Source organism: Zootoca vivipara, chromosome 9 (assembly GCF_963506605.1).
Source record: "Zootoca vivipara chromosome 9, rZooViv1.1, whole genome shotgun sequence".
In the NCBI taxonomy this organism is placed as follows: Eukaryota; Metazoa; Chordata; class Lepidosauria; order Squamata; family Lacertidae; genus Zootoca; species Zootoca vivipara.
In genome coordinates, this window is record NC_083284.1 from 56,679,220 (window position 1) to 56,705,111 (window position 25,892).

The 25,892-nt window shown below is 44.7% G+C and overlaps 1 protein-coding gene across 5 annotated transcripts in view; it reads right to left on the reverse strand.

Annotated features, from left to right (window-relative positions):
* DLC1 (DLC1 Rho GTPase activating protein) overlaps window positions 1-13,201 on the reverse strand; it is a 296,053-nt gene extending 282,852 nt beyond the window's left edge. For 3 of the 5 annotated variants that reach the window (XM_060278816.1, XM_060278815.1, XM_035114152.2), the window contains exon 1: window positions 12,943-13,201. The gene's annotated coding sequence lies outside the window, so the exon portion shown is untranslated. Of the gene's footprint in view, window positions 1-11,876; window positions 12,032-12,052; window positions 12,132-12,942 lie in introns of those variants that run through there. The other 2 variants (XM_035114153.2, XM_035114151.2) reach the window with 2 other exon arrangements.
* Between the last annotated feature and the right edge of the window lie 12,691 nt (window positions 13,202-25,892).

Sequence of the window (25,892 nt, forward strand, 5' to 3'; positions counted from 1 at the left end):
CGTGACTGCTGTCACCATCTGCAGTGATCAAGGAGCCCAAGAAAGTAAAATCTCTCACTGCCTCCATTTCTTCCCCTTCTATTTGCCAGGAGGTGATGGGACCGGTGGCCATGATCTTGGTTTTTTTGATGTTGAGCTTCAGACCATATTTTGCGCTCTCCTCTTTCACCCTCATTAAAAGGTTCTTTAATTCCTCCTCGCTTTCTGCCATCAAGGTTGTGTCATCTGCATATCTGAGGTTGTTGATATTTCTTCCGGCAATCTTAATTCCGGCTTGGGATTCATCTAGTCCAGCCTTTCGCATGATGAATTCTGCATATAAGTTAAATAAGCAGGGAGACAATATACAACCTTGTCGTACTCCTTTCCCAATTTTGAACCAATCAGTTGTTCCATATCCAGTTCTAACTGTAGCTTCTTGTCCCACATAGAGATTTCTCAGGAGACAGATGAGGTGATCAGGCACTCCCATTTCTTTAAGAACTTGCCATAGTTTGCTGTGGTCGACACAGTCAAAGGCTTTTGCATAGTCAATGAAGCAGAAGTAGACGTTTTTCTGGAACTCTCTAGCTTTCTCCATAATCCAGCGCATGTTTGCTATTTGGTCTCTGGTTCCTCTGCCCTTTCGAAATCCAGCTTGCACTTCTGGGAGTTCTCGGTCCACATACTGCCTAAGCCTGCCTTGTAGAATTTTGAGCATAACCTTGCTAGCGTGTGAAATGAGCGCAATTGTGCGGTAGTTGGAGCATTCTTTGGCACTGCCCTTCTTTGGAATTGGGATGTAGACTGATCTTCTCCAATCCTCTGGCCATTGCTGAGTTTTCCAAACTTGCTGGCATATTGGGTGTAGCACCTTAACAGCATCATCTTTTAAAATTTTAAATAGTTCAGCTGGAATATCATCACTTCCACTGGCCTTGTTATTAATAAATCACACATAACAATGCAATAATGCTTCAAACCCTTTGGAGCTGGGGTAGTCGACATGATGCTCTCCTAGTTTTCTGCAAGGTGGTGTTTTGTCCTGGATTTTAGGCAAGTAAAATTGCGTATTTGTGGTGTTTTTGTAAAAAATAAATTCAGATTTCCCTAAAAGAAGCTCAAAAATTTGGTTTTCTTAAGAAAAAAACCTCAAATTTCCATTTCGCTTCATCACTTTATGCAAACCGTTATCTTTTCCCTGCCTCTCCTTGCAAGATGGTAAAGTACTACTGGCTTCCCTTACAGGGTTATTGTACTGGAATGGTTAATGGAATTATATATCGGCATCACTTTGAAAACTCTAAGAGAGAGAAGGGTACATATATGTGTAATGTATCCTTGTGCAGCCATGTATGTTAAAGTGTACGCGTAAAATGAGTGCATGTGGAAAAACAGATTCTATATGCCATGACTATATCTATTTCTTCATGGCCCGTTAGGTGAAAGGAAATAAAATGATGCCTTTTAAATATATACACCATCAGAGGGGGACCTCCTTATTAAATAACAGCAATGACAATAAAGGAAATTTCTGGGTTGTAACATATTACAGGTTCAAGGAACAGCCACTTCTCCTTTTCACTCCCTACATAGGAACTGTCAGCACTTAGCATGGATCTGCTTATTGATTTCAGCAATAAAGAAGATTAACTACCGAGTTTGTTCTGGGTCATTTCAGTCTACCGAGGGAAGCTCTGATTGCACACCCAGACCACAAGGCTGTCCTGACAAATCACATGCCTGAAGGTATAAAAGGAGGCAGCCTGAAAGAATTGCAGAATTATAGCTGTGCAACTGAACCTCCGTAAATTACGCCTTGACAAAGTGACTTTCATAACGGAGCGCCTGCATGCTCAGAGGCCTTTAACCTCCCTTTTAAGTCCAGCCTGCTCCCATTTCACAAACATATTTTCCACGTCTGCAAAGCTGAAGAAGAGGAGCTTGCATGCGCAAGGGTTAACAGAATTCACTGCCGGCTGCATGAGGATGAGGATGGTGAAACGAAACCTTCTCTCAAGGAAAGATGTAGCCAAAAAGGAGGAGCAATGAAAAAGGACCTGATAAATAGGGAATGAGCAAAACTCACTTTTGCTATGCATGGCGTAAGCACAAAGAAATAACGGGATTCTGCTGAAATCTGCAGCTCTTGACAATACATACATCATTTCATTTGTATGCAGTCTTCCATAGTAAAGCTATGCTCAATATGAAAAATAATAACTGCATAATTACAAACAAAGCAAAATTAGTCGAACAGTCGTGACCCTGCCTCCAATAGGTTTATGACATGTCTTGACATCATTATGTTATGCATTTCCTCAACTCCATTTCACAGCTAGCAAGGTAGAGTTGCTGGGTAAATTCACATGGTAATGGCATTAAGATACGGGGTGAGTCAGGTTATGGAAAGGGAGGGGGGATTTGAATCCAGGCTGCCAGTACGTGAAGCCCTGCTTTGTCCTTATAATGTAGAATTTGGTATGGAAAAAGCACCAGTGGCAGCCATATCTCAGAGGCAAGGGCATTCCACAAATGGGGTACCATAACAGAAGGCCTTCTGCATAAAACAAAAATCCTGGAAGTGGGACATTGAGAAGAGCCTCCTTGTCAGATCAGGCAAGACCATATAGGGAGAAACACTGCTTCAGGACCCATGTCATTCAAGGCTTTAGAAACCACCACCAGTGCCATAAATTCAGGAAAGTGTGCTGGGCGCCAATGCAACTCCTTTCCATTCAGTGATATGGCTCTCACTGGCTGATCTGCTTCATAACCTGGCTGCTGCATTTTGCACTATCTGCAGCTTCCAAGTCACTTCCAAGGGAAATTGTCACATTGTGGTGGTGTTATATCTTGTTTGGCCCAGGGTTCAAACACTTGCTAACTCATGAAGCTCACTGGGTGGTCTGGAGGCAACTCTCAGCATTTCAGTCTAATCTGTAGCACATGATTTGGGTACGGATTAAATCGGAAACTGCAGGTGTATTGCTAAATAAACCTTATCTACACTGGTAATTTAATAGCAAATTTAACATCTACCAGACAAAGAGAGTTACTGTCTAAAATAACTGCTGTTGTTTTCTTTCTCTTCTGTAAACTGAGTTTATGCTTCCAAGGAGATGGCTACATCCAAACATTTACCAGCTGCTGTACCCTTGCTAAATGCTGAAATAAATAATTACGGTTAAATAGTTTCACACCCGAAGTGTCCATCAAGAGAAATTCAGCCCACTGCATAAACAAGTCAGTCAGCCAGACAACAGTAGCATGGTTCATTTTATTACATGCAGACAGGAAATATAAGGTAAGACAGGATAAACAATTCCCTAGAGGCTGACAGTGCGCCGGTGTCAAGTTTAAGGAGAATTTCTGGAAGCTCTAGTTCTGAAGTGACGTGCAGCACAGTCTCCGACATTCATGCATGCCCATGTGGTCAAAGGTCAAGAACAGGAGAGTGGTGAATGTGTTATTTCCATCTCGATTAAATACATACATTTATATATACATGGGCAACAGATCTCTGTTTTCATTTTTGGATGTAGAGCTTCTACGGCAATGCATTTATTTGACATTGCAATAGCTCATGTTTCTAACTGGGTAGCCAATAGAAAGATAAAACTGGAGAGTCATATTTCATTTTAAAATAATGAAAACAGTGTAGATTAAGGGGTCGAGCCTATGTTTCCCAGCAGGACAGCTGAGGGACCATAGGCTGCAAAGGAATAGCTGCTCAAATGGTGGAGAGGGAGATGTGATGGCATGTCTACTGCTGGAGTCTTCTCAGTGGGGTGGTGGAAAGCTCCCCTCGTATCACCGCCCTGTTGGTGGTGGGAGGCATATCAGGGAGCCTGTTTACCTGCAGCATCCAGATTCCCTGCATTATCCTGAGACACACCAGAACGGGCGCCAAAACAGCACTAACTTTTGAGATGGTGCAGTTTGCTTCCACTCTTTTGGGCTAAAAGCAGAGAGGAGCCAGGGATAGACATGCAACCCGATGCCAACATGTACCAGCTGTACATGCTTGGAATCTTGTTCATTATTGGAAGTGTGTTCATTTTTGGAGACACACTTAGAATCTCAGAAACTCCCTCTTTGATGGAGATAGTGCACACAGGGGTGTTTGTGGGTGGGTGAGGCTTGAAAGAGTGCCCCTGCTTCATCTCCACTTTTCTCCCCTCCCCTACACATTCATACTAATACCTGCCTAGAGCTTGGATCATCAAACTCTCTGTGTGCCTGTCTATGTGGGCCCTTCCATACAATCTGTTTATTGAGCATTCACCCTGATTTGCTTGTACAATGCTGACATCAAAGCTAGATTTTATATCTGGTCTTTATTGAGCATTCATTCTGATTGGTTTGGGGTGGTGGTGGTGGTCATATGACAATGAGCAGCCTTCATCCTGATTTGCTTGCAAGATGTTTAAACACTGCTTCCCGTTAGCCCATAGTTGTGCACAGCACGTTTCGTTAGGGTGTGCACCTAGGGAATTTATTTAAATGACAACACCATTCTCACTATACAGCCCAACAAAGAGAGTCAGAGTAAGGCAGGAGAAAAGCAGACTGAGAGATACGTATGTGTCCACACATACACACAAAGGGGGAGGGGATAAAATAAGGGGTGGAGCCAGAGGCACACACCTCAAGCGACCCCAACCTTTCAGCTCATGCCATATACATCCTTACCCTGGTTGTTACCTATGCTTTATAGCTTCTGAGTCATCTCTGAGGCAAGACCCCAGGCTGACTCTGCACCTCTTCCTCTGCAAAGGCAGAGACTGAGAGAAACACCCCCCTACCCCACCCCACACTGTGCATGCATCTGGGGAACAAGCTCCCCACTGTCGCTCCCGCTGCGATTCCTGTCACACACACAAAACCGAGCCACCCTTGAAGTAGGAGTCCTCCCCGTTGCCAGTGTAAAAAACATTTAGGGAGCCCACAGCCACTTTTGTGGGGAAAGCATTAGGGGGTGCCTGGGCACACTCAGCACACCCTATAGGGGAGGCAGAGCATTTTAATCCACTTCATCTGTGCAAATCAAAAGTCCTGGTTTGTGCTAGAATTGCTCCTGCAAAATAGCGATAGTCTGGAAATCCCCTAAATCTATCAACTGTGGCGAATGTTTGTGTTTCCTAGTGTGTGGGAAGAACCACACTATGCATATAAAGCACACCCAGCAGACATTTAAAGCGTGTGACTCCCCCCAAAGAAACCTAGGAACTTATAGAGATACAATTCTCAGTATCCTTAACAAACTAACAAAAAATACATATTATTATTTCACCAGTTTCTATAGGAACTCAGTTAGGATTAAAACTGACTCTGTAGCTACAAGCTCCTTTGAATGTCTATCAAGGTAAAAGCACTTAGAATACGCTGGCCACAATGTATTCCAAAAGAAATACTAAATCATAACCGAATGGTAAAAGCTCACACCTGCATGTGCCCAGTTGCTGAAATCAATTTATTTGTGTGCGCGTCCTAAGTCTGTACTTATTTAGGCATATGCTTCCTAAACTTGTACAATGTGGTCTTATGATGCACCAAGGAACTGAAACATTGCTGGCAACTGTTGTCATCACCTGTGTCGACTTGACATTGAAAATGGCCCCACTGTAGCATGGCTGGGAGAGAACTGTACTACACATCATTACCAAAAACACTATTGACATTTGGTTCTCAAATATTTCTGTTGCATGTATTCCAAACAGGGCAGGAATGTATTCACAGCATTTACACTAACAGCTAAACCCTTTAATAAAACCAATTTGAAGTAACTGATGACTGAAAACAGTTGCCAAAATGGACTTTGCTGCTTCGTGGAGATGAGGCTTAAGCTAACATTTCCAGTAAGGAAGGCCAGAATTCCCCATTTTCATGCAAGTGAAGAAATGCTGATGCCTGGGAACTTTGCGAAACGGAATGCCGCTACGAGAGGACATAGCCAATGGAAAATGTTGTTTGGGTGAAATTAGCCCTTTAAGCATTTCTGCTGCATGTACATATACATTACTGCTACTTATACATATTCATACCCTCCAAGTGTCCCAATTTTCCTTGGATAGTACCGGAATTCTGAAATAAAATTGGGATTAATGGGTTTTCTCAGGATGGTGGAGAGTATGTGTGTTGTGCCCTGCTGGTGAGGTGGTGGAGGAAATGCTCTGCAGGGGTTGGGTACAGAAAATAGAGGGTTGAGGAGGGTCAGTTGGAGTGGAGTGAGAAATGTCCCTATTTTCATCTGAGGAATGTTGGAGGCTATGCATACAAAGCCATGAGGGCGCTTCCCTTCTGCCCTGTAACAATAGTCAATTTGCTCCTGTTGTTGTTGTTGTTTAGTTGTTTAGTCGTGTCCGACCCTTTGTGACCCCAATTTGCTCCTAGTGCTAGCAATTCCCAAACCATAGCTGCCAAGTCTCCTGCTTTTGTGGGAAACCCCTGTATTTTGTTACCGTTTCCCACTGTTATCCCGAATTGATTATATCCCGTAAAGCTCCTGCTGGTGGCCATGTCCCAGCTCCTGGCTGTCTGTACATGTCTGGACATGCACAGAAGCGATTTCCGGTGCCCAGACATGCAGACACGGGGAGCGCCGGCACCGGAAGTCGCTTCTACGCATGTCCAGACATGCGTAGAAGCGACTTCCGGTGCCGCTCTACCCATGTCTGGGCACAGGAAATCTGGTGGCGCCAGCACCGGAAGTCGCTTCTATGCGTAGAAGCGACTTCCGGTGCCATGCCGCCACATAGAAGCGACTTCTGGTGCCACGCCGCCGCCGATCCCGGATTTTTCAATCTGGGAGTTGGAGGGTATGTCCCAAACCCTTATGCTTCAGCCATGGCCTGTTTTGAATGTATTGCTAATTCATAGTTTACTATTACATACATGAGCCTGCTCCCTATGGGCTGAGCCATGAGCAGGGCCAGCTTGCGACACTTTGGCACCTGAGGAATTACACAAAATGGGAAGTAGGGGTGAGTGGACAATCTACACCAGAAACTAGGGTAGGGGGAGACCAGCAGTGCCTCCTGTTCATCAAGAGGCCGCTGTAGAGGCGGCATTGTGGGAAGCTTCTGAGGAGGTGGCAGATCTGGTCTCCAAGGAATGCACTGCAGTTATTGCTGCCTCCTTGTCAGCAGCAGAGGGTGACGCATTCCCTGGAGGTCAGATCTGCTGCCTCTGTGGAGCCTGTTGCCCAAGGCCATTGCGTCATGGCTAGCTTGGCCATGCTCAGGTATGGAGGAGACAGAAGCAGAAACCAGGAGGGACGGTTGAGGAGCAATCCAAGAGCCCAGAATTCGAGAAGATGGGAACATGCCAGAGGTCACGAAGACCGTGTTTGAGCAAGGCTCATCTGGAACAAGAAGCATTTTTACAATCTTTCTGATGGCCTGGATGGGTGGAGCAAATCCAGAGTCTGGATGTACTTCTCTGAGAAACTGCCACCTGCATTTCAATGATTCACTACCCAGGGGACTGCACAGAAATCCAGCAACATCCAGCAATCCTCCCTTTTCTCTAGGTGTGGCCGTGATCAGGAGATTGGAAGCATCTGCTTCCACCCTTGTCAGAACTGGAAACTGTGGCTAGTTTAGTTACAGTTTATCTCAACCATTCCGAATCAGAAAGCTTGGGTTGATCTTGGCTTGTTTGTTGAAACCATAGTTGGACAAACCATTGGACTAAACAACAAAGTTAGTTGAAAATGGAATGCTTCTATTCTCCCCATCATAGCTGCTCCAGAAGAGGGGGCAGGAGGTAATAAATGTCTGAGCATCAGGGATGAGGAGAGACTTGCTACCAAAGACTGTCCTTGCAGGGGAAAGACTATTTGCCCATTTAATATTATTAGCTCTGTATGAGGGGAGAGGTGCATTTAGTGTCAAGGGAGGGAGCACATATCCATTAAACGCAGATAATTTCATATCAATGCCATTTATAATATAGGTAAGTGCTACTGTGAGAGAGCATGACCTTTTCCGTCATCACACTCTTTTCTTGTAAAGAGCTACATGAGCGCTTATCCACTGGAAAGTAAAATAAAAATAAAAACCAAAAGTTAAAAGCATCTGATATGGCGGGGTCTTGACCAGAAGCCATGCAAATGCATGGGATAGTTGCAGATGGAGGTGAGAACCACAATTAACCAGCAATCTCCAAATGCAGTGTGTGTGTGTGTATCCTGAGCAGTTATCATTGAACTGGAGGAGGGATGAAGTTGGCATCCCCTATAATCACAGGGGGTGCACTATTTCCTTGCAACAAAGACTCACATCAACATATGAAACTGCTTTAAATTGAGAAGCTTTGGCCCACTTAACCCAATAAGATGGGCTGGCAGTGACTCTCCAAAGTATTAACCTTTCCAGCTTTACTATCTGAGATTCTTTTCACTACTTCAGGCAAAGGATAGAATCAGCCCCTTGATCAATTGTCCTGAACCCATGGCGTACCTGGTGGCAAGTCACTATTTCAAGTCCCCAGTCCAGGGCCAACCCACATGTCCAAAGTCCAAAACCAAAGCACAGTCCCACAGAGATCCTGGAGTAACCAAGCTGATGTTGAGCAGACATAGCATCTCATCCCTGCTGTCCTTTTGTACTTTTCTGGGCTTCACGAGGCATGTGACCCTCACCTGTTCCAAGCCTACTTCAGCTAAGCAGGGATGGCCAAACTTGGCCCTCCAGCTGTTGTGGGACTACAATTCCCATCATCCCTGACCACTGGTCCTGTTGGCTAGGGATGATGGGACTTGTAGTCCAAAAACAGGTGGAGGGCCAAGTTTGGCCATGCCTGAGCTAAGGAATCACACCCCTCTTCTCAGAGCTAGCGAGCGCCACCTGGCCAGCTAGGGAGCTGGGCTATGGGCCCTTGCCTGCCTCAGCCTCCTGGAGCAACCCTCCCATTGCTACCTACACCATGTTTGTGGGGACAGAGACCTCTCTGGCTCTGGTGATGGGTCCTGCTTCTCTGGTTTCTGTGCACTGACCATCATTTCCTTGTCATCCTCTGTCACCCTGTGAGTACTTCCTACCTACACCAACCTCTCCATCAACCCCAGCTTGCCCTGGTGTGTCCCAGTCCTGGCTACACCCCTCACCGGGATCCCCTTCCTCCTCCTCTTCCTCCCAGTTGTCCTTCCAGTTCATGCAATGCAGGACATCCAGAGTTAGAGCACCCACAAACTGATGGCTTTTTAGCATCTCCTTGTAGATCTCAAATGAAGGGAGCCCCCCAGGCCTCTAGCCAATGGGTTCCAGTATTCAACTGCTCTTCTCATTAAGAGGTCTCACCTCATGTTCATCTGAAATCTGCCATCCTGTATCATAAGCTCTGCTCTCGAGGCTCACAGAGAAACAAGTCTTTGCTCTCTTCTGTGCAACGGCCTGTCAGGTATTTGAAGAGTGTTATCAGGTGTCTCATCAATCTTCTCTTCCCCAGGTTTAACATATCCTATCCCTTCAGTCTTTTCTCATAGGACATATATCCCATATGGCTGAAGAAGGATAGAGACAAACTGATTCAGAGGTTGGCAGACAGATGATGGCTGACCATCTTCTCTGCTAACTTTTGAATCAGTCTGTCTATACCCATCTTCAATGCAGAACTAGAACTTGAGTACTTGAGTCAACTAAATAGTTGTGCTAGCGAGAGCCAGTGCAGAGTCCCAGTAGTACCCTGCTCTTCCACCACATGCCCCTGCCCCTCAACTGGCTTGGGGTGCACGTGGAAGATTCGCCAGAACAGCACATAGCGGAGTAGAGGGGAGATTGTTCCATCAGGCAAACAGGATCTATTTCCATGACATTGAATTCAACCCACAGACTGCCCCAACTGTTTTTACACATTCTACAGAGAAAGCTCCCACGATTCAGGCCTGTGTCGAGATAATGCCAAAATAATTCAGATTTGGCCTCAAGGAAATCCAAATTGCACATTCAAAATAAATTACACAAGCTAAGTACATTGGCATGCCTCCACTGGTTACAATTTACAATTATGATTTATCTGGCTTACAATATGAAAGATGTCTGAAACCTACTAACAGAATAGCAGAATACATGAAGGGAATGGAGAAAGGAAAAGATGTGGCAAATAGGTACAGGTGGGCACACACAAAAAGAACAGCAGTCATTGCAGTTCAGCAGAATGGTAGTTTTATGCAACTGAAGATTCACCAATTCCGTCCCAAAGGTTCACAATACCGTTTGTGTGAAACTGTAATGTATCCTTAAGAGTACAGCGAACTCATGCAAATGTGAATGCACTTGTTGCTCAGTGAGCCCTAAATCCTAAGCCCTAAACTGTCTTGGCCAACTAGGATTTGGACTAGAAACCTCCTGGCTTGCATGCAGATGGTTTTCGTGGTGTGCCGTGCAAGGCTGCAGATAGAAGGACATAGAAAGCACCATTCAGATCAACACTGCAGTGAATGAGGAAGTTGCTGCCCGTGCCAACCTCTGTGCCCATTGGACTATCTGAGTCCCACACAATTTGCAACCGACCCAGGGTGCCATCCTAGGCAAGAGGCAGAAGCATAACCCACAACAACCAGCATGCGGCAGAGTTTGACTCAGTGAGTCACATTGCTTAGCCCTGGACTATCCCGAGTGTAGGATCCCAGGGAACTGCCTTACACCAAGTCAGACTATTGGTTCATCTAGTTCATCATTGTCTTCACAATGTTCTATGAAGCTGGAGCTATACACTGCTTAATACCAAGAACACTTGATAGGCTGGAGAAAAGTAACAGAGCTCAGGGTCACAGAATGAAGAGAAAAGCGATGGTCTCACCCACCCACTTTGGAATTAGCCCTGGTCCACATTGGCTTTAGCCCCACCCAGTGTTTGCAACCCCCTCCCCGCAATATTTCCTCTGAGGCATTGCAGCATTGACAGAAAAAAAATGTTCTTCACCTGGTTCATGCAGTGGTCTAATAGCTGTCCACTATCAATACTGTTTTACCATGGAATCCCATGTGTATCTTCCCAGAGTTCAATGGGGCTTACTCCTAGATAAGTATGTGTCAGACTGCAGCCTTAATGTGCAGGGAGTAGAGTAATACATTTTCTGCCCATATTAAGCAAACAGGGGCATGGGATTTGAGGGGCATTATTACCCAGACCTTTCATCTGCCTTTAAACGCCACTGTTATGGTCTGAAGCATCTTCCAGCAATTCAGCTAATGCTATATGATATACTAACACCTTATCAATCCAGTATACATCATTGATTAGGAGTCTTATGTGTATTTCCTGTGTGGCTCCAGTTTATATATGCTGTGCAATATTGGTTTTGTAGTGGTTTCACATAAAAAGTTGATATGGAACAACTTTCTGCCCTTTGAAAGAATTCACACCGAGTCCCGAATCAAAACTTTACGCTGCATCAGAGGCAATATTCTCTCTATGACAATTGTCCCTTACCTTAAAATGACTGGGATATATGGTCACAAAACATTTTCTTATTTCTAATTAGTATGCATCTGACAATTGATGCTTCTTGATTGATACATTTGGTAACTTCATGCCCAGCCATTCTCATTTCAAGTATCCCTGTATCACAAAATTCTCTGGGACCAAGCCCAAGAGAGATACGGCTGATATAAACCAGCGTGTTCACCTAAGGGAGATGTGGTTTTCAGCTCGGTGCTGATTTTTGCCTATTGATCACAATGGTAATGAGAAGATTTAGGCACCTTTTTTGATTTTGTAGCCTTTGCAAAACACACAAGTCAATACCTTCCAAGTGTCGTTCGTATAAACAGATACTTCAGCATATCGTTTGCATCTTTACAAAGGAAACCTTAGAAATCAAAGTTTTGCTTCAGATCTTGCATACAGAAGAGTTAAAAGACACAGCCGGCATGCAATCATCCACTTACTGCGACTTTTTTCATCTCAGTTACACTGTTCGAATCTTCAGTGCAGGAAGCTTCGCAACTGAGCAGTGGCATTTTGTTTAACCGATTCCAGAAAATGTCTGTATATCTCAAATAAACTTTATTCTGCTCCCTCCCCCCTCAAAAAAAGAAGTTAAAAAGAAGCCTTCCAGGTTTACCTCACAGAGATGACAAGAAGGTAGAAGTAGCCAGAATTACTTCTCTAAATACTTTGCCTGTGTATACAGAAAGAGAGGGAAGGGGTGGGAACCCAAAATCCGACTCAACCTCCACTAAGCATAAAGTTCAGATTTCATTGCTGAGATCATTGCTCTATTCTCAGCACTTTTCCTCTATATGTGTGATTCTGACCGAAACACGTTCTGCAGCTGGAGGGAGCCTTGTCTAAGTGGAATTCTACCAAGCTTTCCCCAGTTACTTCTGTCTACTAAATGCAGACTGATGTTTTGTGAGACGGGGGCCTCACAGAACCAGGCCCAGATTGCTTGAAAAGTATTTCCTGCTGTTGAGTAGTAGGCATGTGAAAGAGAGAGAGAGAGAGAGAGAGAGGAGAAAACCCCAAAACAGTGCACAATAAAACTCTGATTTGAGAAAGGACCCTGTTCCCTAATTTGTGGCAATTCCCACATTAATGCACACATTATGTAATATGAATTTCATTGGCTCCACCCCACCCCCGCCATGCCAAACGCAAACACAACTCTGAAAGCATTTCAGATTTTTGTTTTACTCTCTCGAGCAACAAACAAGCAAATCGCTAGGAAAGTTGGCTTCAGCTAATATACTGCAACTCTTCAAAGGCAGTTTTTCTTTAGAGTATCAAGCAAGTAATTACCAGCACACAAACGGGGCATGAGGAGGAAAGGGCAAGAAAGATGCAAGATGCAGGGAGAATAAAATACGCAAGTAAAAGGTAAAGGCAAAGTTTTGCCAGTGAGCATTTTAACCAATGAGAGGTATGAGAACAGAGAGCCATTTGCATATAAAGACAACAGTGTGCAGAGAGAGAGAGAGAGAGAGAGAGAGAGAGAGAAACACAAGACATTACCTCTACGGAGAATTCTCCAGAGTGTCAGAGATTCAGGGCTGTGAAAGCATGAGGGCAGACTCCATCTTGATCATATTAGAACTCAGCTGACATAAAACACTTGTAACTGTTCTTTCCCAGTTTGACAGGGTGCCTGAATCATATCTCTGGAGCAGCCCACAGAATCTACATCCTCTATTCTGTACAGATTTGGTGAAGCTATCTGCTGTTTATCTTTTCTGCTTTCTTCTGCCTCCTCTGAATGATTTCCTTCCAGTTGCTCCAGCCTGGGAACTTGGACTGCCATTTGGTTTTGATTAAAACCAGACAGACAGCTCTGTAAAAATTTGAGAGTAAGCTAATGGAAAGCACTGGCATGGCTTTAATTAGAGTATCAATTAATAATAAATGTTAACTATTCACATAACAAATGCTACCAGAGCTCCTGAGGTAATTTCTAAGGAGCATAATAACTTATGTTATTTTAGGTTGTCGTTTTTGTTTTTTGTTTTTATAAAAAAAGCTCTAGCAACAAGAATCAAAGAGGCAAGTTCTCTTAAGGAATGCCAAACTGTATGACAGAGCTGCGTTGGCTGATTTGCTTGTAATTTGGAAGAAGTGCTGATGCTGAGTTTTATTAAGTTTTTGAGGCCACACAAAGTATGCACACTGTTGACTCACTTACGGTGTACCAAAACTAATTTTATAGGTATTTGGGGGATAGAAACATAGGAAACTGCCCTATCCTGAGTCAGGCACACTGGTCAATCTAATACTGTCTACAGTCTACACCAGGCATCCCAAAACTGCGGCCCTCCAGATGTTTTGGCCTACAACTCCCATGATCCCTCGCTAACAGGACCAGTGGTCAGGAAAGATGGGAATTGTAGTGCAAAACATCTGGAGGGCCGAAGTTTGGGGATGCCTGGTCTACACGGGTTGGGAGCAGGGTTTCAGACTGGTAGTCTCTCCCAACCCTATATGGAGATGCCAGGGGTTGAAACTGTGACCTTCTGCATGCAAGGCTGAGGCATTACCACTGATCTATGCAGCTACTAATCAAGGCTATGCTTCAGTATTTTATTTAAGCACTCGGATCAGGTGCCTTTTTGTGGGAGTACCGTGTTTCTCATATTTTTAGGCATCCCTACAAAATAAGGCATGGCAGGATTTTCCTGAGGTGGAAAAATATAAGGCATACCTCGAAAATAAGCCGTACCGGGTGGTGGGAGCAGGTCTGTGGCAAATAAGGATTGCTGCTGCTGCGTTAACCCCCGGGACCAGGCTGCAGCCTCAGCGCGCAGCGCGTGCAGCCCCAGAACCCGGCTGCAGCCTTTGTGCACCACGCGCGGACATCCGGAACCCGGCTGTAGCCACAGCACGCGCAGCCCCAAGACCTGACTGCAGCCTTTGCACACCGTGCGCGGACACCCGGGACCCGGCTGTAGCCTCAGCGCGCAGCCCCAGGACCCGGCTGCAGCCTTTGCGCTCAGACACCCGGGACCTGGCTGCAGCCTCAGCGCGCAGCGCGCGCAGCCCCAGAACCCGGCTGCAGCCTTTGCCTGCCGCGCGCGAAGACCCGGTGGGAGCAGGTCTGTGGTCTGTACAGGTACCGGTACTTAATTAAAAAATAAGACATCCCTTGAAAATAAGCCATGCTGTGTTTTTTTCAGGAAAAAATAAATATAAGATGTGTCTTATAATATGAGAAACACGGTATTCACCTCTCTCTCTCTCTTTTGTTTCGCTGCCCATGGCAGCCATTTTGTGCTGGCACCCACCACAGATCTTTTATCAATGTATGAGCACGATTCCAATCATTCCAATGCCTAACAGACTCCTGAATGAAAAGTGGTACTGGAAAGCCCCAAGTTTTGCCAACCTAAAAAATAAATAAACATTTGACTAAACACTTACAGCTAACAAAACAAATATAGATATTAAGATGTAACAATTAGAAAATAAGAAAGTGTAAGAGTCAACCTGAAAATAATTATAATATAAAAATGACAAGATCAGAACAATATTCAATTTAAAGAATGCATTACTGTATTAAGATATATTAAAACAAGTAGGAGACGTTAATATGTAATGAACCAGAAGAGGGAGTTGAGCGAAGTCGTGGGTTGGGTTGGGGGATGGGAATTGTATTTTACTTTCTTGCTGAGATAATCTTATTGTGATGAGTAAAAAACTGTTAAATTTAATAAAAAATTAATTTAAAAAAGAGGAAAACCTCAAATTTTTAGTTCTTGTGAGTTTCATCTATTGTGATGACAAGGCCACTTCCTTCTTGAGTGTTGCTCAGGAACTTGTGGCCACTATGACAACCAAGGAGCTGTTCTAGTTGCCTTCTAACCATTCATCAGGTTTCGAGGGGTGATTTGGTGTTTTGTTGTGGTGTTGTTGTTTAGTCGTTTAGTTGGGTCCGACTCTTCATGACCCCATGGACCAGAGCACGCCAGGCTCTTGTGGTAGGAAGAGGATAATCTGTAGAGAAAGCCCTTAATGACTTCATTGCCATAGAGCAAGGATGTAAGGTCTGTGGCCCACCATCTGTTCTTAGATGGCAACTTCCATCATAACTGACATTCACCATACTAGCTGGGGCCTATGAGGTGGAGTTGGAGTCTCAAAACACATGAAAGGCCACAGGTCCCTCACCCCAGTTCTGTGGCAATGAAACCATTAAGGGCTTTCTATAGACAAATCAGTATCTGGTGATGAAGGTTGGATTAACGAGAGCCTCTTCCTTCTGGATGAGTGAGGAATTGATTAGAATGGCCTGCATTTGAAAGCTGTTGGACTTCCATTGTACCCTTGGCATATTTTCAGCAGACACAATCTATATAAAAAGGCAAAGGGACCCCTGACCATTAGGTCCAGTCGTGACCGACTCTGGGGTTGCGCGCTCATCTCGCATTATTGGCCGAGGGAGCCGGCGTATAGCTTCCAGGTCATGTGGCCAGCATGACAAAGCCGCTTCTGGCAAACCAGAGCAGCACATGGAAACGCCGTTTACCTTCCTGCTGTAGCGGATCCTATTTATCTACTTGCATTTTTGACGTGCTTTCAAACTGCTAGGTTGGCAGGAGCTGGGACCAAGCAACTGGAGCTCACCCCATCACAGGGATTCGAACCGCCAACCTTCTGATCAGCAAGCCCTAGGCTCAGTGGTTTAACCAGAGCGCCACCTGGGTCCCTACAATAATGTAAAAATGGTGAAACTGTGGGCTCCACTTTTCTCCGAAACCGCTTGACCAATCGCGCTGAAATTTGGACACAACGATCCATGCCACTTCCCGAGTGTTCGCACAACCTCGGATTGCTGACATCGCATACCTGCAAAGGTACAGACCTACTTTTCCACAAACTAAAACAGCGCCCTCAAATGGCGTTATTCCCTCAGCTCCTCCTCCTACACCCACTCCCTTCCTGTGAAATCTACACCACACCCACAAACCCCACCTCCACCACGAGATCCACCACTCACATACATCCATGAAGGCCAAACCAACTGAAAACAGGCCTTTTCCAGCAACAAGGCCCAACATTGCTAAGTGGAGGTAGGGGCCTGCCTGGGGGGATGGGGGCCCGAATAGAGGGCAGGGATAGGTAATGGGTCAGAACAGGGTGGGGGGAGACACAGGGATGAAACCTGCCCTCTCCACAGTATCTTGCCTTGGCTCAGGGGGACTCTGAGGCTCAGAGGAATCTGAAGAGGGGCTATTACCCTCCATCTCACAGAATAACACACAGCAACACATGCAGGGCCAGCTAGTCCACAAAAAATTCACTCATCACATTTGTTCACGGAGATGTTAAATGCTAAGTGAAAAATACTGTATTTTTCCATGTATAAGGTTATATTTTCCCCATTTTTTAAAGTTTAAAATTGGGGGTCATCTTATACACGGAATGTTGCAATTAATTATTTATTAATTTTGGGCTCAAAAAATAGGGGTTGTCTTACACACGGAAAAATGTGTTATATAAAGTTGAGTAGGCAAGGGGGAATATAGGAAGTCAGATAACTGGTCCATTCCATCAAGTTCAGTATTGGTTTGTTCTCCAGTGTGTCAGACAGGAGTCATTGCCAGACCTATCTGGAAATGCTAGAGATCAAACCAGGGAACATCTGAATGCAAAGCAAATGCCTTACTGAACTACAGGCCCTCCCACAAGTGATCACTAGGAAGATGGTCCAAGGTCTGGAACCAAGCCTTATGAACCAAGCCTTATGAGGAATGGTTGAGCTGGGTATGTTTAGCCTGGAAAAAAGGAGACTGAGAGGATTCCTGATAGTCACCTTCAAATATTTCAAGGGCTGTCACATGGAAGAGGGAACAAGCTTGTTCTCTCCTGCTCTGAAGGGTAGTGTGAGGGGGAAACAGTACAGAGCAGTCCCTCCCATCTTGAGGAGCAGCTCTTCCACCAGCAGCGGAGCCAGCGGGGAGGGGGAAGAGTCCAGTGGGGAAGGAGGAAGTCAGAGACAGGGGCTCTGGCAGGATAGCAGAGCCTCTGCTGCACGGGAGAGAGGAAGAGAGAGTGGGAGAAAGGGGGGGGGAGAAGGAAAACATGGAAAGGAGACCCTTTTCCCCTCCGGTTCCGGAATTACGCAGGAGGAAACGCGGAAGGAGATTTGGGGTGCCCAGACTCTTATGTTGGAAGAAAACGCGGGAAGCGTCACTCCAGGGTTCTGGGTCAGACTGAGAACATGTACCCTGTACAGCTCTAGCACTGTAAATGGCCTGCACACAATAAAAGCATGAAAAGGCAACAGTTTGGAGAGTCGTTACTTTAGAGTAGTCGCAACGCTCCCTCCGTGACAGGTAGGATTCAAACCAATGGCTTCAAGTTACAAGTAAACATCAGGAAAAACTTTCTGACAGTAAGAACTGTTCGACAGTGGAACGGTCTCCCTTGGGAGGTTATGAACTCTCCTTCCTTGGACATTTTAAAGCAGAGGTTGGATGGCCATCTGTCATGGATGCTTCAGCTGAGGTTCCCGCATTGCAGGGGGTTGAACTAGATGACCCTTGGGGTGCCTTCCGACAATTCTATGATTCTAGCCCATTCCCTTTCAAACTGTAGATTTTTCTGTAGTACTGCAAAGACATGGTGTAACAAAAATGTTTTTGGTATTCTTTTGTATATGGAAGAAGATGTCAAACATAAGGCCAGTAGCTTAACATTGAGTGGAAAAACAAGTCTGTAAACTTTCAAACAATAGGCACAGTGAGGCTGCAGATACTGTTTCAAAGAAACTTGTAACCTTATGTGATCTCCCCTTTTTGATACGCAACTACAGTAGAAAAAGCCACATGATATTTATAGCACGCTACATTATTTTATTAATCCTGGAGCTAAGAGTGTGAACCTGAAAACAGTAGATAATTGGCTCAGCCTCTCTTTTAAAAACATACCAAGTACTATTTTGCCTTTACAAATGAAATGAAGATGTGTCTTCAGAGATTTCCCTTGGAATGCTTTAGAAATGATCAGTCGGGCAAGATAAGATTATTTCAAATATCACTAATATTTGTTCAAAGGCCGGTGGGGTCAGGTGATCAGAACCAATGTGGGGCGTGTGTCACAGAGCTTGTTGGTCAGTAAATCCCACAGCTCAAAGTCAGAGTTAACTCTTTATTGGCAAAAACACAGACTTGGCTGAGTGTCAGGCCTAATGAGCACAGGAGCTCATTCCCTGTGTGTCTTACACCATGAAATCAGTTGCTGAGACAAAAGGTCCCCACCTCCCCAAAGTTCTCTATGTCGTCTCCTCTCCAGGGCTTCTTCCAAGCAATCAGAGACTGTGCCTGCTTGCAGCCAATCTCTGCTCTGCCCCTTTTCATGCCTCTCCTGGTTCTGGCAGCCGGGGGAGAGGGGAGCTTGTTGCAGCAGGAGGGGAAGATCCCTGTGACACCAGCCTGTCTTGTATCTACATCTTGACCTGCTTCCTCCCACTTGCCAGCTTCAGATTATTGACTTCCCTCTGCCATAGACTCTTCCAGCTCACAAAGCCCTGTTACCATTCTCAGTTTCTGACACTTCCTCTTCCCACCCTTCTCCTTCTGACCACTCGTCGTTGTCCCACCACCACTCTTCTGGCTCTGAGCCTTCTGCCCTTCCTTGGTTGGGCCCCAGCTGGTTCCTTTCACCATTCCTCTGCGTCCATGACAGGGGGAAGGGCAGGTGAATCCAGATGGATACCATGACAGAATCTTTCAGCAAAAAGCTTAGTAGGATATCACATGCTTGCAAACAGAAGGTTCGGGGCTTGACACGAAGGTCAAGAAGGTTCTTCTAGCTTGACCCCCCACAGCATCTGAGAAGCACTATGAGAAGTCAAGTTGGCAACATGGAATCAGTAGCAGCTAGTGCGGTAGGGCAGAGCCATGGAGCTGTCTTCTAAACACCATCATTGCTACAGCTTACCTGTGAGGAGGACGATGGAAAGGTCAGAACTTTCCAGAGCCTGGGAGTCATTTTGGACTCACAGCTCTCCATGGAGGCACAGGTCAATTCTGTGTCTCCACAATTCTGTCTACCAGCTCCATTTGGTACGCAGGCTGAGACCCTACCTGCCTGCGGACTGTCTCGCCAGAGTGGTGCATGCTCTAGTTATCTCCTGCTTGGACTACAGCAATGTGGGGCTACCTTTGAAGGTGACCTGGAAATTACAACTAATCCAGAATGCAGCAGCTAGACTGGTGACTGGGAGTGGCTGCCAAGACCACGTAACACCGGTCCTGAAAAACCTACAGTGGCTCCCAGTACGTTTCCGAGCACAATTCAAAGCCTTGGTGCTGACCTTTAAAGCCCTAAACGGCCTTGGCCCAGTATACCTGAAGGAGCGTCTCCACCCCCATTGTTCTGCCAGGACACTGAGGTCAACTCCAAGGGCCTTCTGGCAGTTCCCTCACTGCAAGAAATGAAGCTACAGGGAACCAGGCAGAAGGCCTTCTTGGTAGCGGCTCCCGCCCTGTGGAACACCCTCCCACCAGATGTCAAGGAAATAAACAACTATCTGACTTTTAGAACACATCTGAAGGCAGCCCTGTTTAGGGAAGTTTTTAATGTTTGATGTTTGATTGTATTTTTAATATTCTATTGGAAGCTGCCCAGAGTGGCTGGGGTATAAATATATCATCATCATCATCATCGACACACTGGCTGCTGCCCTGGCCCACCCCAGTTCCATCCAGCTAAGCTCCTGTGAAGCTGGTGCCTGGAAAAACCGCATGGCTCTGCCCCAGCACTTTGGCCCCTCCTGCATGTATTGTAGCCCACTAGTTATTTCATTCTATTTTCCAATATCACCTTATGTGCTTTAAAGGCAAACACTAATTTTCTTGTTCTTAAAGATCTGCACATCTCTCTGAGGTGTACCTGGTTCCATTATTATATGCTTTTCAATAACATTTTGGAGGTGGAAGATGGGAATGAAATGAGCATACTATCCCCTGCCCCCACATACTGAGGAACTGCTGTTCTTGATTGCCATTTTAATTCACGGGTTTTATATTGCGGTTTTAATGGATGTTTTATATTGTGTTTAAAATTGTTGGGTTGATTTTGTAGGGCGAAGGGTGGGTTCCAAATACGCAGACTAAATAAACAAACAAATAAATGGCATGGATCAAGTATGTGATCTGCAGAAAGTATTTCTGGCTGTTTTCAATTTGCTGCTTTTCATCAGCTACTATCTAACCCTAAAATGAGGTCAAAGAGTTCCCGATCCGCAAACGTCTGCAAACCATATGTGATTTTTAGCATGGCCATCTTTGCTGTAAATTCAGGGGGGAAAGGGACAGTGTTGCAGTTTTGTAAATGCAAGATCACTGCAAATCATGGGATTTCTGTAGTTGCAAAAGAAGTGTGATTTTTAAATCTTCTGCATGTTGTCCAAATGAAGCAAGCACAACTCGGATTGATGATTTTAGGGTCTGGCATTAGTGCTGAGGACCTGAGCCAAAAGGTTGAGTATCTCGAATGATTATCCACACATGCTCCCTTTTTATATTTTATGACAATATTTTGCCCTAGATTTCAAGGTGAAATCTGATAGCATACCTAATTCATAGGTAGGGGCTGCATTGTTTCTGAAGCTAACATACCCTTAGCCAAAGCAAAGCTTTTCATGTTGCACACTGGACAATTGAATGGGTTATTCTAACCTGGAAGCAATGAAATTACAGAGCATCTGTTGGGCAGGTGGAGGGAAGGTTTATGCAAAGTCCAGTCAGTACAGCTGACCTGCAAAGTGGGGGGCACGGCGCTTTATTGTTTCCCTTCGCAATCCGGACCTCCCACCCATGAACTCACATTTGCTTCACAAGGAAAAACATGCATATATCCCTTCTTCCCCCCTCTCCCTCCAATGGTAAAACGGCAGTTTTGGGACAGAGGGATGTATGGTTTAGATGGGTAAATGGCTTAGGGGGGAAAGTTAAACACTCTCTCCCCCAGTGATACTGCCATGCTCCAGTTTCCTGCTCTGTAGTATAAAAAGTGAAAAGCAGGAACATCAATAAGGGATTTCATCTAACCTGCCCCCTAGCTAACCTGGTTTTTAATTGCACACACACACACACACACACACACACACACACAGGCTTACTTCCAAAAGTAATGCAAGGTTGCTTCTAATACGAATTCTTAATATTTTTGTTAAGGGAATTCACCTGTGTAAATCTGGCATTTATGCACTTGCCTTTTGCAAGCCCTAATCAGAAGATAAGCTCTTCCAGCCATTTTACTCTATTGAGTTTAACATTCAAACTCCGGTCCACCCAAAGGCAAATCCACAGACAGGCCCCTAAGTATTGCATTTGTGTGTGTTTGTTTTTTTTTTTTTAAAAAGGTTTAGCACATATTCAATCTCCCTTTGATTTATAAGCCATGCTAACAATTTGTGTGTGTGAAATAAACTTGGACGTGTCTGCCAAATGACCTTGGAACAACGAACCACTGTGGGTCTAGTTGTTTAAACATTTCTTATGTAATATCCCACGGAGACAATGAGGCTGATCTGTGGTGGCCTGAAATGAGTTAAGCATGAAGGGAGGTTGACCTTCCCTCTCTCCTCTCTTTCTGGACGACAGCGGGATATGACCATCTGCAGCATGCAGCATTTCCTCTGAGACCTAGAATTATCCCTGTTCTGTTCCAAGCCCGTTTCATTTTTTGGACAGCACCCTGTTCACATGGCTATCACAAGCTGAAGGACTTAACAAATAGCTGGCCGCTTCTAAAATGTAAGCACCACCCGCTCTGCTGTTCTCCAGTTTGTCCTAACACTGATGCAATGCTCTCAGAGGCCAAGCGCTTATGAACTGTAAGGCACATCTGGTACATAAAGTGAGGTCTTCAGATGTGCATACTTTGAGCAGGCCTCAAGCTTTCTGCTGTGGGAACTTGAGTGGAGAATCTCCCTACAGGCCCCAGCCTAGACTGAAGTGAAGATGCTGACAAGCAACTCGACCAATAGGTCCTGTCGCCAAGTCTATCTTTCGCACACTAACTACTTTTTTCCCCAGATAAAGATGATGCAGAAACAAATTTTCAGCTAGCTTTGGCCCTGGTCAGGGATTCTAAATCGCTTGTGCAATGAGGGAGAGTAAGGGATGAGTGGGCGAGCTCTGCCCTTCCAAGCTTCTACAAATTGGAAGGATAATTTTATGATTTCACAGGGTTCTATGTAAATTTCACGGAGAACCTTCATGACCAAAGCAGGCTCCTTCCTGCCACAATTATCTGATTGGAGGGATAATGGAGGGGATGGTAGGTGGAGCTAGCACACTCAGGCCTCACACCCCCTCACTCCATTTGGGGTTTAGAAAGCTTGAATAGAGCTATTTGTGCACAGCAACTGTTCTGAAGCCATTTTCATCTAAATGGGCTTCTCTTTTAAGTCGAGAAATAAATGGCTCGAGCCTTCCCAAAATTATCAGTGACAAAAACAAAGGCATGCTTGGCTGAAAGTATTCTTATTCTAATGCTAAAGGCCAAAATGTGACTTTTGTCACACAGTCCCTTTATGTTTTATGTTCCTCCTCCTCCTCCTCCTCCTCCTCCTCCTCCTCCTCCTCCTCCTCCTCCTCCTCCTCCTCCTCCGGGTCCATAACTCTTATTCATAAACTGCTTGAAACACAAAGTTCTCTCTCTTTTGCATACTTTTTGTGTGTGTGTAGCAGGAGATGAACTCTGAAATGACCACATTTCTCATGAGGGATGGGAGAGCAGCCAAGCATAATACAGTGCAGATGGATTAATATTCATTAGCGTCATAAGTGACTCACAGTCTCATGTGGAAGGGAATATACCTTCTGAAGGAAAACTGGAATAATTTGACTTTAAAAATAAATCATATGTTGGTCTTTCAAATTTCAACAGCACCCCGTGTGAGGCCAAAATTTGGTGCCCCCACCTCTTGCCTTCTGTTCTGCGCATGTACCGAATCATAGCTGCAACACTTGGCACCCAGTGCGGAAAAAGCAGTCGTGCTGCCCTAAATTCACCCCTGACTTCTGCCACAGGCAACAGGGCTTGTGGCACACATGGAAATGACCAAGAGGGCTCATTTAATTGGTACTGGAATAAAGCTATGTCTGTATGCCCATCATAATATCTAATGCTCCTCCGCAGTTCAACAGACAAAACCATTTCAAGGAGTCTCATAATTTGGACCTAACCAGTGCTATTTTTCTAGAAAAAGAGGTGCTGGGACTCACCATAAGCACCTCTCTTATTCTATTCACACTACACCAGTGTGGTGTAGTGGTTAAGAGCGGTAGACTCGTAATCTGGGGAACCGGGTTCGCGTCTCCGCTCCTCCACATGCAGCTGCTGGGTGACCTTGGGCTACTCACACTTCTCTGAAGTCTCTCAGCCTCACTCACCTTACAGAGTGTTTGTTGTGGGGGAGGAAGGGAAAGGAGATTGTTAGCCGCTTTGAGACTCCTTCGGGTAGTGATAAAGCGGGATATCAAATCCAAACTCTTCTTCTTCTTCTATTATAATGGCAATGGCGCCCATTTGAGAGGCGCTGGAACTGAGTTCCGGAAAGTTCCGGCTGAAAAAAACACACCCTGGACTTGGCTTGTGGGGAGTTTCCTTCACAGTTGGTCAGAACTGGCTCAATGAATCCATGTGTGGGTGCCATCCTCATCAGTTTATCATTGATTTTATTAATTTGAATATTTAAAATAGTTGTCTGTGATGATAACGTTATTCTTTTATTCCTTCCTATGCCGCTTTGAGATTTGTTGACAATCATGCAGTGTATGAAATAAATAATGTTGAAATCGTTGAAGCATCCACAGCCTTGACAGATTTTGCTACTGCATGAGACTGTTAGTGGCACTGAACTTAGAAACTTGTGGTTCCTCTTTACTGGGCCACATCTTGCTGGAGAATGTATTTTCTAATATGGTTCCCCAGATTATCCCACTTTTGAGGACTGGTTATAGGACAGTGGTGTCACCAGCTCCTCCCACATGACAAGTCTCATTCTAGCTGAGCTTCCTTCAACGTGGTGTATTCCAGATTTTTCTGGATTTCAACTTCTATTGCCCTGGCCACTGGCTATGCCGCTCAAGGCTGCTGAGAGTTGTAGTCAAAACATCTCAGCAGTTGAGGGAAGGCTGTTCTAATCCTGGTTTAGAACTGACCCATGGTGAAGTGACAACCATAGCACTCATGTAATGTAAACTCTGCCTCCGAAATGATGCTGAATTTTGAGTTATCTACATGTGATGTATGCTTCAAATTGGCCCATGTGATGGCTGTTGCCATGTTGTGAGGTAACTTATTGCAGAGATCACCCAGCTTTGACTATGTTGCCACAAAACTTCCAAAAATAATGGTTTAGCATGACATGATAAAAATGTTCTGATCCATATGTTGTGTTGCAGTTCATGAACAACTCACCACATAGTAACAACTGCCACATGGAGGGCTAGAGAACAGCTTCCAAATCACATTGTGTATACAGTAATGCTGTTTGCAACCTCTTTAGGCAGTATGAAAGATATGTCAAAGTACTGAAAAGTTCTTCCGATAAATTAGACAACAGTGAACAATGATATCATTTACAATCGTATTGTTCACTGTACCAAATAGGAAAACATTTGTATGTAACTGAAAAGTCAAGAAAAGAATTTCATTTGTGAATTCCGAGAACCCATGACAGGAAGGCATAGTATGATTATTAAACTTATTCTGCTTTGCGCAAAGACGATTCCCATCACTTGCTCAGGATTCTTCCTCTTTACTGTGCATAGATCTAGGCTCCAGACCAAAGAAAGCTGAATTTAAATTCCATTGAAACGAATGGAATGTAAACCAGTCTCCTCACAGGAACATAGGAAGAGGGCTTATACTCAGATTGTTGATCTATCTAGTTCAGCATTATCTTCACTCGCCTTCAGCATCTTTCCAGGATTTCAGGCAGAAGGGTTTTCTCACTATACATGGAGATGCCACAGATTGAACCTAGGGAGTTTTTCATTCAAAGCATGTGCCCCATTGAGTTCAACTGGAATATAATGTAACCAACTTTCTCTGGATTAAGGTCATCATGCCTTAAGAATCCCAGGAGTTCAGTTCCATTTCATTAACTGTTCATTAAATAGCTGAGCTGCATAATAAAATTATCCTAAAATCCATAACAGACATTTTATGTATACATGTAGAACTTTGGTATGATAGGATGGTAATCTTGAATCAAGCTGAAAACGGAGAGCTTATTTTAGTAGTGCACTAAAAATAGAAGAGGCACTTTAATTTATGCTTACATTGTACCACAGATGACCTTAAACTTCCTGAAAGGGAGTGCTCACTACAAGAGTGGTTTAGTTTTAATGGTACTAATTTATGTCTTTCTTGTGAGTTAGGTTTAATAGATTTATAATGCAAGTGGCTGTTACACACAGATGTTTTAAAAGACCTGATGTACTTCACCTGGG